This window comes from Trachemys scripta, chromosome 1, assembly GCF_013100865.1.
Source record: "Trachemys scripta elegans isolate TJP31775 chromosome 1, CAS_Tse_1.0, whole genome shotgun sequence".
NCBI classification, from domain to species: domain Eukaryota; kingdom Metazoa; phylum Chordata; order Testudines; family Emydidae; genus Trachemys; species Trachemys scripta.
Genome location: NC_048298.1, coordinates 333,079,584 through 333,092,714, shown reverse-complemented (window position 1 = coordinate 333,092,714; position 13,131 = coordinate 333,079,584). Strand labels below are relative to the sequence as shown.

Sequence of the window (13,131 nt, the reverse complement as noted above, 5' to 3'; positions counted from 1 at the left end):
TGGAGCCCTTGGGCAGAGCATGTTCAGTCACTAAGGGAGTGGTGATGTGCAGATTGGTTGGCAAGTAGGAGCTGCACGGGAATAGTGCATGCTCAGTGCAGATGGACTCTTCAGATAATTTACCTACCAGATTCTAAGCACCAGAGGCTTAAAACTTGCCAAATTTGGGCAAACTTCCACTGATTGAAAAAGGAGCATCCATGATACATAGGCAGTCCCCTCTCTTCCCGCCACCCATCTCCCCCCCGTCCCCCCGGTCTAAAGTTCCTACATCAGTTCAAAGCTGGCAGGCGTTAGTGTGTCTCAGTGAAATGATTGTAAACATTCTTTTCACCTGGGCGCAAAAATGCATTTTCCTTTGCCTTTTTGGAATCAACTGAACTGTTTTAACTGAAATGTTAAAGGGTGGGGGAAGCATTAGAATGTCAGCCTGAGCAATTAAAATTTGGCAAGGTTATAAACAATTGGAAAAACATAGTTTTATAATGGAAGGTTTGGGGTTACCTTAATTATAACTGTCTGTACCTGCACCACCTACATTTTCAGAACTGGAGGTTATACACCTCTTCAATTTTCTTTTTCTCTTAGCTTGCAAATAACATACTTAATTTTAAAATATGCTCAATCTAGATTATTAGTATCAAACAATTGTTGCCTGTTTCTTGTAGAAGTACACGTGTGAAACTTGTATTTTGCTGCTGTCTGCAAGTATTCAACTAATACTTTGATACATGTGAAATTTTAAACTGTAAATGTAATCACAGCACTAAATCAACCTGGGAAAACTTGAAATTGCAAATTTTGCTTTCTTTATCTCAAAGTAGCTTGTGAGAAGCTAGGCAAGTGCAATACACTTTTGCAGTTACTTCTCAGTTGGATTTGTTTGGATGCTTTTACAACACTTTACACCTCCTAGACAGTTCACAAAGGAAACTTGTCTCCTCTCTGAATATATGTGATGCCCAGGAGTAAAAGGAGAATATCTTCAATCATGTTTCTTTATTAGAACTTCAGAATAAATAGTAAATGGATTTAAAGTCCTTAAAGATATTTCAGCAGAGGCCTTATGCACTTGCTAGGGATGGGTGAATGGTGAATAGCTAGCATTGCCCAATCTAAGGTGATGAAAGGTCTGCTATGGGAGGTTGGTTTTTTTTTTTTAACTTCCTCATGAGACGTGTGAAGATATGAGGTTGGAGGAAATGGGAGAAGGAGAAAAAATCTGGTTCAAACCATCTGAGTCACAGAGATTCACAAACAGCTGTGAGGCAAAGGTATGTTCAGTTTTCACTTTTAAAGTGGTCTGCAGCTGTCCCTTTGTGATGATCTACTCAGAACTTAGTAGAAGCCAGACATTAATGGAAAGTCATAAAGACAAGAGAGATGCTCAATACATTATTGTAGTTGTCACCTTTTCCAGGAAGAACTGGAAATGGTATCAGAGACTTGGTGGGATAAATCTCATGATTGCAGTATTAGTGTAGAGGGGTATAGCATGGTCAAGAAGGACAGACAGGGAGAAGGGAGAGGAGGCATTACATTGTATGTCAAGAATATATATATATAGTTCTAAAGTCCAGAAGGAGGTGTGAGGCAGACCAGTTGAGAGTCTGAGGGAAGATAACGGAGGGGACATGAGGAGGAGGGCAACAGGGGTGATGTCATGGTAGGAGTCTCCTATAGACCACTAAATCAGGAGAAAGAGGTGGATGAGGCACTTCTTTAATAAATATCCAATACACAAGACCTGGTAATGATGGGGGACTCTAACTACCCAGACATATGTTGGAAAAGTAATATGGCAAAACACAAAAAATCCAATATGTTCTCGAAATGTATTGGGGACAACTTCTTGTTTCAGAAGGTGGAGGAAATAACCAAAGAACAGTCATTTTATACTGACTAACATGGTTACAGTTCTGAAGATGGAAGTCAATTTGGGTAACATGATAGGTTTCATGAAGCTTAGGAAAGGAGGGAGTGAGAGCAGTAGAATAGTAGAGCAGGACAGTGGACTTGAAAAAAGCACACTAACAAATTCAGTAGTAGGTGAGGTCCCATGGGAAGAAAATCTAACGAATAAAGGAGTTCAGGAGAGCTGGCAGTTTCTCAAAGGGACAATATTAAAGGTGCAACAGAAAACTCTGCTGATGAGAAGGAAAGATGATGATGGTACAAATAGTAAGAGGCAAGTATCGTTCCATCAGCTCTTTAATGACCTGATAATCAAAAAAGAATCCTATTAAAAAGTGGAAACAGGGATAGATTGCGAAGGATGAGCACAAAAAAACTAGCACAAGCATGTAGGGACAAAATCAGAAGGGCTAATGGATAAAATGAGTTATACCTAGCAAGGGACAGAAAAGGTGATAAAAATGAGATTCTTTAAATACATTGAGCCAAGAGAATGACAAAGGAAAGTGTAGGGGGAGGAGAACTAATGATAGGCAATATCAAGACAGCTGAGGTTTTTAATGCCTGTTTTGCTTCAGCCTTCGCTAAAAAGGTTAATGGTGACCAGATACTTAACACAATTAATATTAATGACAAAGGAAAAGGAACACAAGCCGACCCTCTAGGGCAGAGATCGGCAACCTTTGGCACCCTGGTGGGCCGGGCCGGTTTGTTTACCTGCTGCGTCTGCAGGTTTGGCTGATGGCGGCTCGCACTGGCCATGGTTCACTGCTCCAGGCCAATGGGGGCGGCGGGAAGCAGCAGCCAGCACATCCCTCAGCCCGCATTGGCCTGGAACGGTGAACCGCGGGAGCCCCGATCGGCTGAACCTGCGGACGCCGCAGGTAAACAAACTGGCCTGGCCCACTAGGGTGCTTACCCTGGCATGCCGCATGCGAAAGGTTGCCGATCCCTGCTCTAGGGAAAGAACAATTTAAAGAATATTTAGATACGTTTGTCATAGAACTTGAAGGGACTTCAAGAGGTCACCTAGTCCAGTTCCCTGCACTCAAGGCAGGATTAAGTATTATCTAGACCATCCCTGACATGTGTATGTCCAACCTGCTCTTAAATCCCCAATGATGGACATTCCACAACCTCCCTAGGCAATTTATTCCAGTGCTTAACCACTCTGACAGTTAGTAAGCTTTTCCTAATGTCCAACCTAAACCACCCTTGCTGCAATTTAAGCCCATTGCTTCTTGTCCTGTCCTCAGAGGTTAAGAACAACAATTTTTCTCCCTCCTCCTTGTAACCTTTTATGTACTTGAAAATTATCGTGTCCCCTCTGTCTTCTCTTCTCCAAACTAAACAAACACAATTTTTTCAGTCTTCCCTCATAGGTCCTGTTTTCTAGACCGTTAGTCATTTTTGTTGCTCTTCTCTGCACTTTCTCCAATTTGTTCACATCTTTTCTGAAATGTGGCGCCCAGAACTGGACACAATACTCCAGTTGAGGCCTAATCAGCGTGGAGTAGAGCGGAAGAATTACTTCTCGTGTCTTGCTTACCGTACTCCTGCTAATATATTCCAGAATGATGTTTGCTTTTTTTGCAACAGTGTTACACTGAGTCGTATTTAGTTTGTGATCCGCTGTGACCCCCCACCCCCAGATCCCTTTCTGCGGAACTCCTTCCTAGGCAATCATTTCCCATTGTATGTGTGCAACTGATTGTTCTGTCCTAAGTGGAGTACTTTGCATTTGTCCTGATTGAGTTTCATCCTATTTACTTCAGACAATTTCTCCAATTTTGTCCAGATCCTATCCTCCAAAACACTTGCAACCCCTCCCAGCTTAGTATCGTCTGCAAACTTTGTAAGTGTACACTATATGCCGTTATGTAAATCAAAGACTAAGATTTGAACAGAACTGGACCCAGAGACCCCACTCATTTATGCCCTTCCAGCATGACTGTGAACCACTGATAACTACTCTCTGGGAACGCTCTTGCAACCAGTTATGCACCCACCTTGTAGTAGCTCCATTTAGGTTCTATTTCCCTAGTTTGTTTAAGAGACGGTCATGCGAGACAGTATCAGAAGCCTTACTAAAGTCAAGATATATCACATCTACCGCTGCCCCCTATCCACAAGGTTTGTTACCCTGTCAAAGAAAGCTATCAAGTTGATTTGACACCATTTGTTCTTGACAAATCCATGCTGACTGTTTATCACCTTATTATCTTCTAGGTGTTTGCAAATTGATTGTTTAATTATTTGCTCCATTATCTTTCTGGGTACAGAAGATAAGCTGACGGGTCTGTAATTCCCTGGATTGTCCTTATTTCCCATTTTTTATAGATGAGCACTGTATTTGCTCTTTTCCAGTCTTCTGGAATGTCTTCCATGACTTTTCAAATATAATTAATTGCTCAGATATCTCCTCAGTCAGCTCCTTGAGTATTCTAGGATGCATTTCATCAGGCCCTGGTGATTTGAAGACCTCTAACTTGTCTAAGTAATTTTTGACTTTCCCTATTTTAGACTCTGCTCTTACCTCATTTTCACTGGCGTTCACTATGTGAGACGTCCAATCACCACCAACCTTCTTTAGATATACTCAAGCCTGCAGGCCCCGATGAAATCGTACTTAAAGAACTAGCTGTAGCAATCTTGAAATCATTACCAGTTTTCTTTGAGAACCAATGGACAGGTGAGGTCCCAGAGGATTGGAGAAGAGCGAACATAATACCTATCTGAAAGGGGAAACAAAGAGGACCTGGGGAATTATAGACCAGTCATCCCAACTTTGATACCTGGAAAAATATTGAACACATTATTAAACAACTAGATTGTAAGCACCTAGAAGATAATATGGTTATAAGTAATAGCCAACATGAATTTTTAAGATCAAATCATTCCAAACCAACCTAACTTGCTTTGTTGACAGGGTTACTGGCCTGTTGTGTCCAGTTCTGGGTGCCAGACTTTAAGAAAGACATGGATAAATTGGAGAGAGTTTAGGTTTTCCAAACATTTTATCATTTTTGTTACTCTTCTCTGAACTATGAGGATAGGGTGACCAGACGGCAAATGTGAAAAATCGGGACGGGGGTGGGAGATAATAGCCTATATAAGAAAAAGACCCCAAAATCGGGACTGTCCCTATAAAATCGGAACATCTGTTCACCCTATATGAGGAAAGGTTAAAAAAAAAAAAAAAAAACCTACTAAGCATGTTTAGTTTTAAGAAAAGACTGAGGGGGAACGTGATAAACCTTGAAATACATTAAGGGCTGTTATGCAGGATGGTGATTAGTTGTCTCCTTGTATCCAAGTAGTAATGGGCTTAATCTGCAGGAAGGGAGATTTAGGTGATAGTAGGAACGACTTTCTAACTATAACAATAGTTAAGCGATGGAATAGGTTTCCAAGGGAGGTTGTGAAACCTCCAACGATGGAGGTTTCACAAAGACAGGTGTCGGAGAAAAACACAGTTCTCACTCTTTTGGTTGGGTACAGCAAAGTCCGATACTTTATTTTCTCTTGCAATTGCGTAGAGAGAGAGAGTGCACTAGGACACTGCGTCTCCCCCTCCTAGGCAGGTCTCTCAACAGGTAAACAATTACAGCAAGCATTTATACCTTTTGTTACAGACAATAATAAGCAACAGCTGCATTTTGTTTATACATAGGTCATCCTGATATCTTATTTTTCTCACTTGTTTAGACTCTAGTCTACATTCCATATTATCTACACAAGGTCGCAACAACTTCGCACACAGTTCTTTCCCACTCGCCTCTCACAATCCTCGCTTCTACAAATCTCGCGTTATTAGGGTTACAGTTAGCCTGATTCTTGCTAACAAACTGTCATGCATTGCAATCCCCTTCCTGTCGGTTCTTTCTCTGCTTCCACACAGGTTAGATCAGTGGTTCTCAAACTTTTGTACTGGTGACCCCTTTCACATAGCAAGCCTCTGAGTGCAACTCCCCTTACATTAAAAAGTGATTTTAATTTATATTTAACACCATTATAAATGCTGGAGGCAAAGTGGGGTTTGAGGTGGAGGCTGACAGCTTGTGATCCATGTAATAACCTAGTGATCCCGACGGGTCCTGACCCCCAGTTTGAGAACCCCTGGATTAGACAAACATCTGTCAGGGATGGTCAATAGATGCTTGGTTCTGCCTCGGCCCAGGGCACTGGACTAGATGACCTCTTGAGCAGTTGCACTATTCTGTACGTTTTTATTAATTTTTAAATAATTTCTATAAAGCCATTTTAATTGTCAGCCTTGTTAGTGGAAGTACTCAGCAGTAATTCTGAAAGTAGTTGAAGTGCAAGTGCAGAAAATGACATAAATGGAGCTAGTTTGAAAAATGCTTTATTAATTTTTTTCATTAGAATTTGCCAATTCATCAAAGTCAAAAGGTTGTGTGGAGACAGGTTTTGATGAAATTCCACCGGAAAGCAGGTGTGTTTCCGTAGGAACCCTTCCTACCTGCCAGGCTGGTTACCTGCGAACTCACTCACCTGGCTCCTCAGAATCCCTCTTCATGGGCTGGTGGGAAGATGAGAGCCCCAGCTTCCAGTTTCCTGCCTCCTGGCTTCTTGGCAGCCTGAGCTCCCAGGGCCAGGGCTCCCAGTAGAGCTGGGCAGTGGACGGTAAAGCCATGTTGTGTGGAGGATTTCTAAATGTTTCGATTTTGTTCCAAATTGGAATTCAACCAGCATTCAAAATCCTCCAGAACAGAATTGCCATTCTCCACCCAGCTTTAGGTATAGTATTCCTTCATAAAACAATGAGCAGAACACATTTAAAAGAGGAAAAATTAGCAATCTTTCCCAAAAGTGGATATATGAAATCACACATTTAAATGAGAATTGCTGTGACCCACTTAAACTTAATTCTTAAATTATACCATAATCAAAGCAATCAGATTTTCAGGCTCAGAACAAATAAGCAAAGATTATAGCAATTTTAAACTACTCAGATTTTGGATTTAAACTACTCAACTCAGGGACCTGGCATTCTTGGATATTTATAGATGCAGTCTGTCTTTAACAGGACTGGGCAGACTATTTCCCTAGTCCTGGGAGGACATTAGGTTAGTTGGTTTAAGCCCAGAATTCACCCTCGTTATAATTGAACAGAATTTGATAGGCATGTGTGAGGCACAGTTTCCATGCAGATTTTGTTTTAAAAAGAGTGACTCTAGATGCCTGACTCTCTCCATTCAGTTATGCCGTTGATTCTACTGGAATCAATGGAATTAAACCAATTTCATGTCTTGCAACAGAGTGGAGAATCAAGCCCAATATTTTTATTCTACGTAGCCTGCCACATAGTCAAATGTTTCTGAAAAGAGTTAAGTAATGGAACAAAGCTGTTGGTTTACAACAGAACACAAGTCTAAATGGGTGGATTGGAGGGAGAGGTCAAAATCTAGGGGACAGGTACAGATTTTGTAATTGTAAAAAGCATAAAGTAATGTGGGGTTCATTTTTTATTTTTGGTGGACTCTACTTTTGTGATGCAGATAACTAGAGCTGAGTGAGTGATTCCATGCATTACGTCAGTTAATTTGGCCTGTTCACTTGACAGCTAGTAGCTCACTATTTTTTATCTGTTAACGTCTGTGAATTGTTGGTCTCCTCTTGTTGATGAGTTTTCAGTATATGTTGTTAGTTTTGAGTGGCCACGTAGGTAGAAAGGTATTACTTTTCTTGCTGACTATCAGTGGTAGGCTCAGCGCCTCTGACAATCCGCTCACTTTCAGTGTCTGACACTAGGGCCAAAATTTTAGAATTGGATACCTAACGCTTCATGGCACCAAATAAATATTACTAGCTTCCCACGTTCACAAGCACTAAATTCACTACCCTCTTTCAAAGGCTGCAGAGTTTCCCATACTGCAGTTGCACAATAGTTAATTCGAGTCTGATACAGCCTGTCTTTGACAGTGGCCCATACCTAGTGTCCTAAAGGAAATAGGGAGGCAACCTTTATACCTAGGCATCTGTTCAACACTATAGCAGGTAGGCAGATGTCTGCAGGAAATCTGTTATTACATTTTAACTTAACTAGCATAGCTATAGATATTTGAGTATCTGGAACTTTCCAGCCATTTGAAAATTCAGTCTCAGTATTTGACTTTTAGCAGTAGTGAATTCCACAGACTGATTATACATTCCCACGACCATCTATTCTAAGTTAATTCATTTGAAACCCCATTGGGATTTAATACAGACCTTCTTTAAATGTGCCACATGTCAATCTGTAGTAAACTAGCTTTTAGAAATGATCAGAATTGTCACTATTTCACTTCAGGCTTGTCCAAAGACCATTTTTGATGGAGATTAAATTTTGAGATTTCAAGTTCCTTGCATAAGTTTTCTTCAGTGCAGTCTGGGACATGGGGAAAAGGACTGATTAGAAGAGAATAAAAAAAAAAAATCCAAACCATATGTTTTAATGCCAAATTGGAAACAGATGAAGGCAGTTAAAAATCAAGCAATTGCTTAAACTTTTAAAACAGAGTTTGTATTAAAGGCAGGTGGTTATATACAGTAAAAATCAGTCACCAGTATATTGTCACATTTGTGATCTTTTTGGATACAAAATGAGGAGTTCATAAATCACAAAATCTAGCTATAAAGATGTTTGGACTTGAGAACTCATAAGAGCAACCTTAGTGTCTGAAATAAATTTATGGAGTATAGATCCTCTTAGGTTTACTTAACAGTTAACATCTGACTGACCAAACAGTCCTGTGGAGATTTACTGCAGGTTACTCAAATATTTAAGCTGCTGTGTGATGTTGAACAGGTACAGATTAGCCCAATAACAGATTTGAGGCTGTAAAATAAATGAGGTTTCAGTGACTGGTAAGTACTTGTCTAGGTCAGCCCAAAAAGAGAGCTCAAAGATGAGAATCAGTTGGTAGTTATGATTGATTATGACACAGTTAATGAACACAATTAGACTAACAACGGTGGTCTCAGAACAGTGCTTAAAACAGAAATTAGTATGGGTATGTCAACTTTTTTACAGACTTGAGATCTGAAAGCACATGACACCAATAAAACTACTGATTTCCCAGGACAGATATTCCACGGGTGAAGCACATCTGCTTTAGAAAATCTTACTCTTTTTATTTTGAATACTTTGCTATTGTACAAAATACTTAGCTGCTTCTTAACAAAAATATGCAATTAGATGATTAGCTTAAAAACAAGTTTGTTTCATGAACTCGTGGAAAAATTTCAGCAATGATATTAAATTAGATTTGAATAAGTATTCTGCAATATAAGCAGTAACTTGTTAGTATAGTATGCAGCCTTTGTGGCCAGTTGGTTTTTAAGATTTATTTTGGGAAATCTTTGTGGGAGAGATTTTATGTTGCTACCAAAACCTTTGACACCCACACTGAGGTAAGGTAGGAATTTGCTTCTCCATTTTTCTTCTGTTTCTTTATTAATAGAGCATGTTACTCTAAGTTTAACTTCATTGTCTTATGATTGCAATACAAGACACTAACTTTTGATCTATAAAACTCTGCTCTGGTTCCTGGCTACCTCAGTCTGTCCGCATGGCCCCAGTTCTTTTGTGTACCAAGGGGACATTCAGTCCCTTGATTTAAATGTCAGAGGGCAGGCCACTTTGACGGAAGATCTTCTGCTTTGGAAGTTTTCTCCCCTCGCTCACTCACCATAACAAGTGTCTGACCATTTTACAGTGTGACACAAGACATTCTGCCAGGTGTCTTCTGGAGAGGCATGGGGTGATTACTTCCTCTGGAGAACTTATTCGAAGAGAGGCATGTTTTTATTTAGATTTATACCAAAAAGAAAAAGGGCCCTAATCCAAAACTCTAGGCACCCCACCCATTTTACACAAAAGTAAATTACTTGCAGAATACCAAGCCTTCCCTCTAGCTGTTCCCCCAGAACCCGACTTCTCTCACAGCAGCCAGCTTAAATAGTTGTGCCTTATAGCTTACCATGAAGGTCAGTAGACTCGTGCTGTTTTTAGATTGAGGGGAAGAAACTTGTTCCAGAGCTGGAGGGCCCCTCTCAAAGAGCACTGTGGAACCCGAGAGGGACCCAGTTCAGGTGCCTTTGATCTTGGTCTGGCACAAGGAAAGAGGCGGTATCCCAAATAGCAAAGTTTGAAGCCATTTAGGCCTTGTAGAGATGACAAGCACCATATACCAAATCTGGACCCCAGTAGGTAGATAGTGAAGGATATGGAGCACCAGTGACTTGCTGCAACTCAGAAGCATCACTTAATAGGCAGGCTGCTATATTCCAACCTAGTTTAAATGCCCATATTATCCTGAACTGTAGTCCCATGTAGAGCACGTTGCAGTAATCTATTCTTGAGGTGTAATATCACAGTAGTAAGGCCTGCATCAGGAAGAAACAATTGCAATGGCCAGCTGCAGATGGTAAAAGGCATTTCTGGACACTACTGCTTTCTGATCATCCAACAGCAGCTAGAAATCTAATATAGACACCAAATCATGAAAGCTTTTTTAGCTTTTAAGGCATCCTCAGATAGGAAAGGGTGCCTTAAGCACTAGAAAGTAAATATTCAAATATCTACCTTGGCTTAGCTTGGATACTTGTGTTTCACTGATTACATCTTAACTGTTCAACTGGAGTTGAAGTGACCGTATCCAGCCTCATTTAGCTTTCCAAGTTGTGATTTTTACTGCATATATTGAATTTCTCTACCTTGTATTTTGTAGAAGGGTTTTTAAACCTATGTTGCTAATGTAAGATCTTGCCCTAAATTCTGAAAATGCCATTACCAATTAAAAATATGGCTTAATATATAAAACTATCCCTTTAAACTGTTAGCATTTGACAAAGTTAGCACGCAGCTGCACACCGCACACCTAACACCTACACTGCATTACCAGATGTATTCATTTGACAAATGTTTGCTAAAAGTGAAGACTAATTTTTAAGAAATGGCTTCCTAAGATTTCACTTGGCAGAGTAGTGTGGACCTAAAAATTATGAAACCAATGAAAGTGGCAATTATGTTGCTTTTGTGAAGATTGGAAAGGTTTTCAAATATTCTATGCATGCTGTTTGAAGCATTGTGCTATCCATGTTACAAGAGGTCTTCGCAGCATTAAAACTTAACAAAATATTGTGGTGCTATTGCAAAATATAGTCAGGCAGTTTTGCCAATTCTAACTTATGGAAGGGACAATCTTGTGGGTAAATAAGTCTTGGGTATTAGATCTAGAGCATTCCCAGCTTAGGTGACCTTGCACAAATCACATGACCTCAGCCTCAGTTTTCCCATCTTTTAACAATAGGATTCTTACCTTTGACATGGGTGTAGTGGAGCTTAACTCGGGATGTGTCTACACTGTAGCTGGACACTTGTGGCTGGCCCATGCCAGCTGACTCAGGCCTGTGGGGCATGGGCTATGGGGCTGTTTCATTTCAGTGTAGACTTCAGGGCTCATGCTGCAGCCCAGGCTCTAGGACCCTGTGAGGTGGGAGAGTCCTAAAACCCGGGCTCCAGCCTGAGCCCAGACACGTACACTACAAGGAAACAGCCCCGCAGCCTGAGCCCCGTGAGCCCGAGTCAGCTGGCACGGGCCAGCCATGGGTTTTTCATTACAGTATAGACCTACCCTCAGTGTTTAAATTGGAGACACTCAGTACTAGTCAGGTATAAAGTGGTATTTGCTAATGTTGCTATCTGTCTCCAATCCCCTTGCCTCTTCTAGATTGAAGGAGCGGGGAGGATTTCTTATCTCTTGGCTGTCCCAGTTTTCTGGCCACAATCTGTTTTACAAGTAAATTAAAATGAAGTATTGTTCCTGTTAAGTGTGCATTCTGTTTGTTGTGTTTGGACTGTCATGCCAAGGATACTCATATTCTCATTTTCAGTGTGTCTGACTCCAGTGGGAGTGAGAACTGAGATTATATAAACTTCCCCCCCCCCCAAACTCAAATACATTCTAGTTGCTAGACCTGGTCATACAAAGTGACTCTAGTCTGGTCTTTTGCCATGCTGTCATCTAAAATCAGGCCAAATAGTTTTAATTTGAACTTTGCTTTGATCCCCACAACTCTTAAAGCCGATTATTTCCTGTGTGGAGAAATAATTGTTGATACTTAATAGTATTAAAAAGTGCATCTGTTCGTATATTAAATTTGAGTAACGCACTCTTAAAAGAAACAGTGTCTGCTGTTTGTTCTTATTGTAATCAGCTCTGCTTCTTGATTCTAAAATCTGTGGAATACTTTCTAAAATTAAACATAAAATCATAGAAATGCAGGGCTGGAAGGGATCTCAAAAGGTCATCTAGTCATTCTCCCATGCTGAGGCAGGACCAAGTATACCTAGACCATCCCTGACATGTTTTGTTTTTTTTGTCTAACCTGTCCTTAACCTCCAATGATGGGAATTCCACAACATTCCTTGGAAGTCTATTCCAGAGCTTAACTACCCGTATAGTTTAAAAAGTCCCCCCCCCACCCCCCAATATCTAACCTAAATCTCCTTTGCTGCAGATTAAGTCCATTACTTCTTGTCCTACCTTCAGTTGACATGGAGAACAGTTGATCGCTGTCCTCTTTATAACAGCCCTTAATGTAGTTGAAGACTGTTATCCTATCCCCTCCTGTCCAGTCATCTTTTCTCAAGAATAAACATGCCCAATTTATCTTTTATTTATAGGTCACCTTTTCCTAAACTTTTTATTAGGGCTGTCGATTAATCGCATTTAACTAACGCGATTAACTAAAAAAAAATTAACCGTGATTTTAAAAAAATTAATCACGATTAATCACAGTTTTAATCTCACTGTTAAACAATAGAATACCAATTGAAATTTATTAAATATTTTTGGATATTTTCTACTTTTCAGATGTATTGATTTCAATTACAACACAGAATACAGTGTACGCTGCGGAGTATATTTTTATTACAAATATTTGCACTGTAAAAATGATAAACAAGAGACAGTATTTTTCAATTCACCTCATACAAGTTCCATAATGCAGTTTCTTTATCGTGAAAGTGCAACTTACAAATGTAAATATTTTTGTTACATAACTGCACTCAAAAACAAAACCATGCAAAACTTTAGAGCCTACAAGTCCACTCAGTCCTACTTCTCGTTCAGCCAATCTCTAAGACAAACAAGTTTGTTTACATTCACGGGAGATAATACTGCCCACTTCTTATTTACAATGTCACCA

General features: G+C 40.1%; 1 protein-coding gene across 2 annotated transcripts in view; it reads left to right on the top strand.

Annotated features, from left to right (window-relative positions):
* Positions 1 to 13,131, top strand: part of UVRAG (UV radiation resistance associated) — a 128,752-nt gene that overhangs the window by 88,694 nt on the left and 26,927 nt on the right. The gene's annotated exons all lie outside the window — the stretch shown is intronic.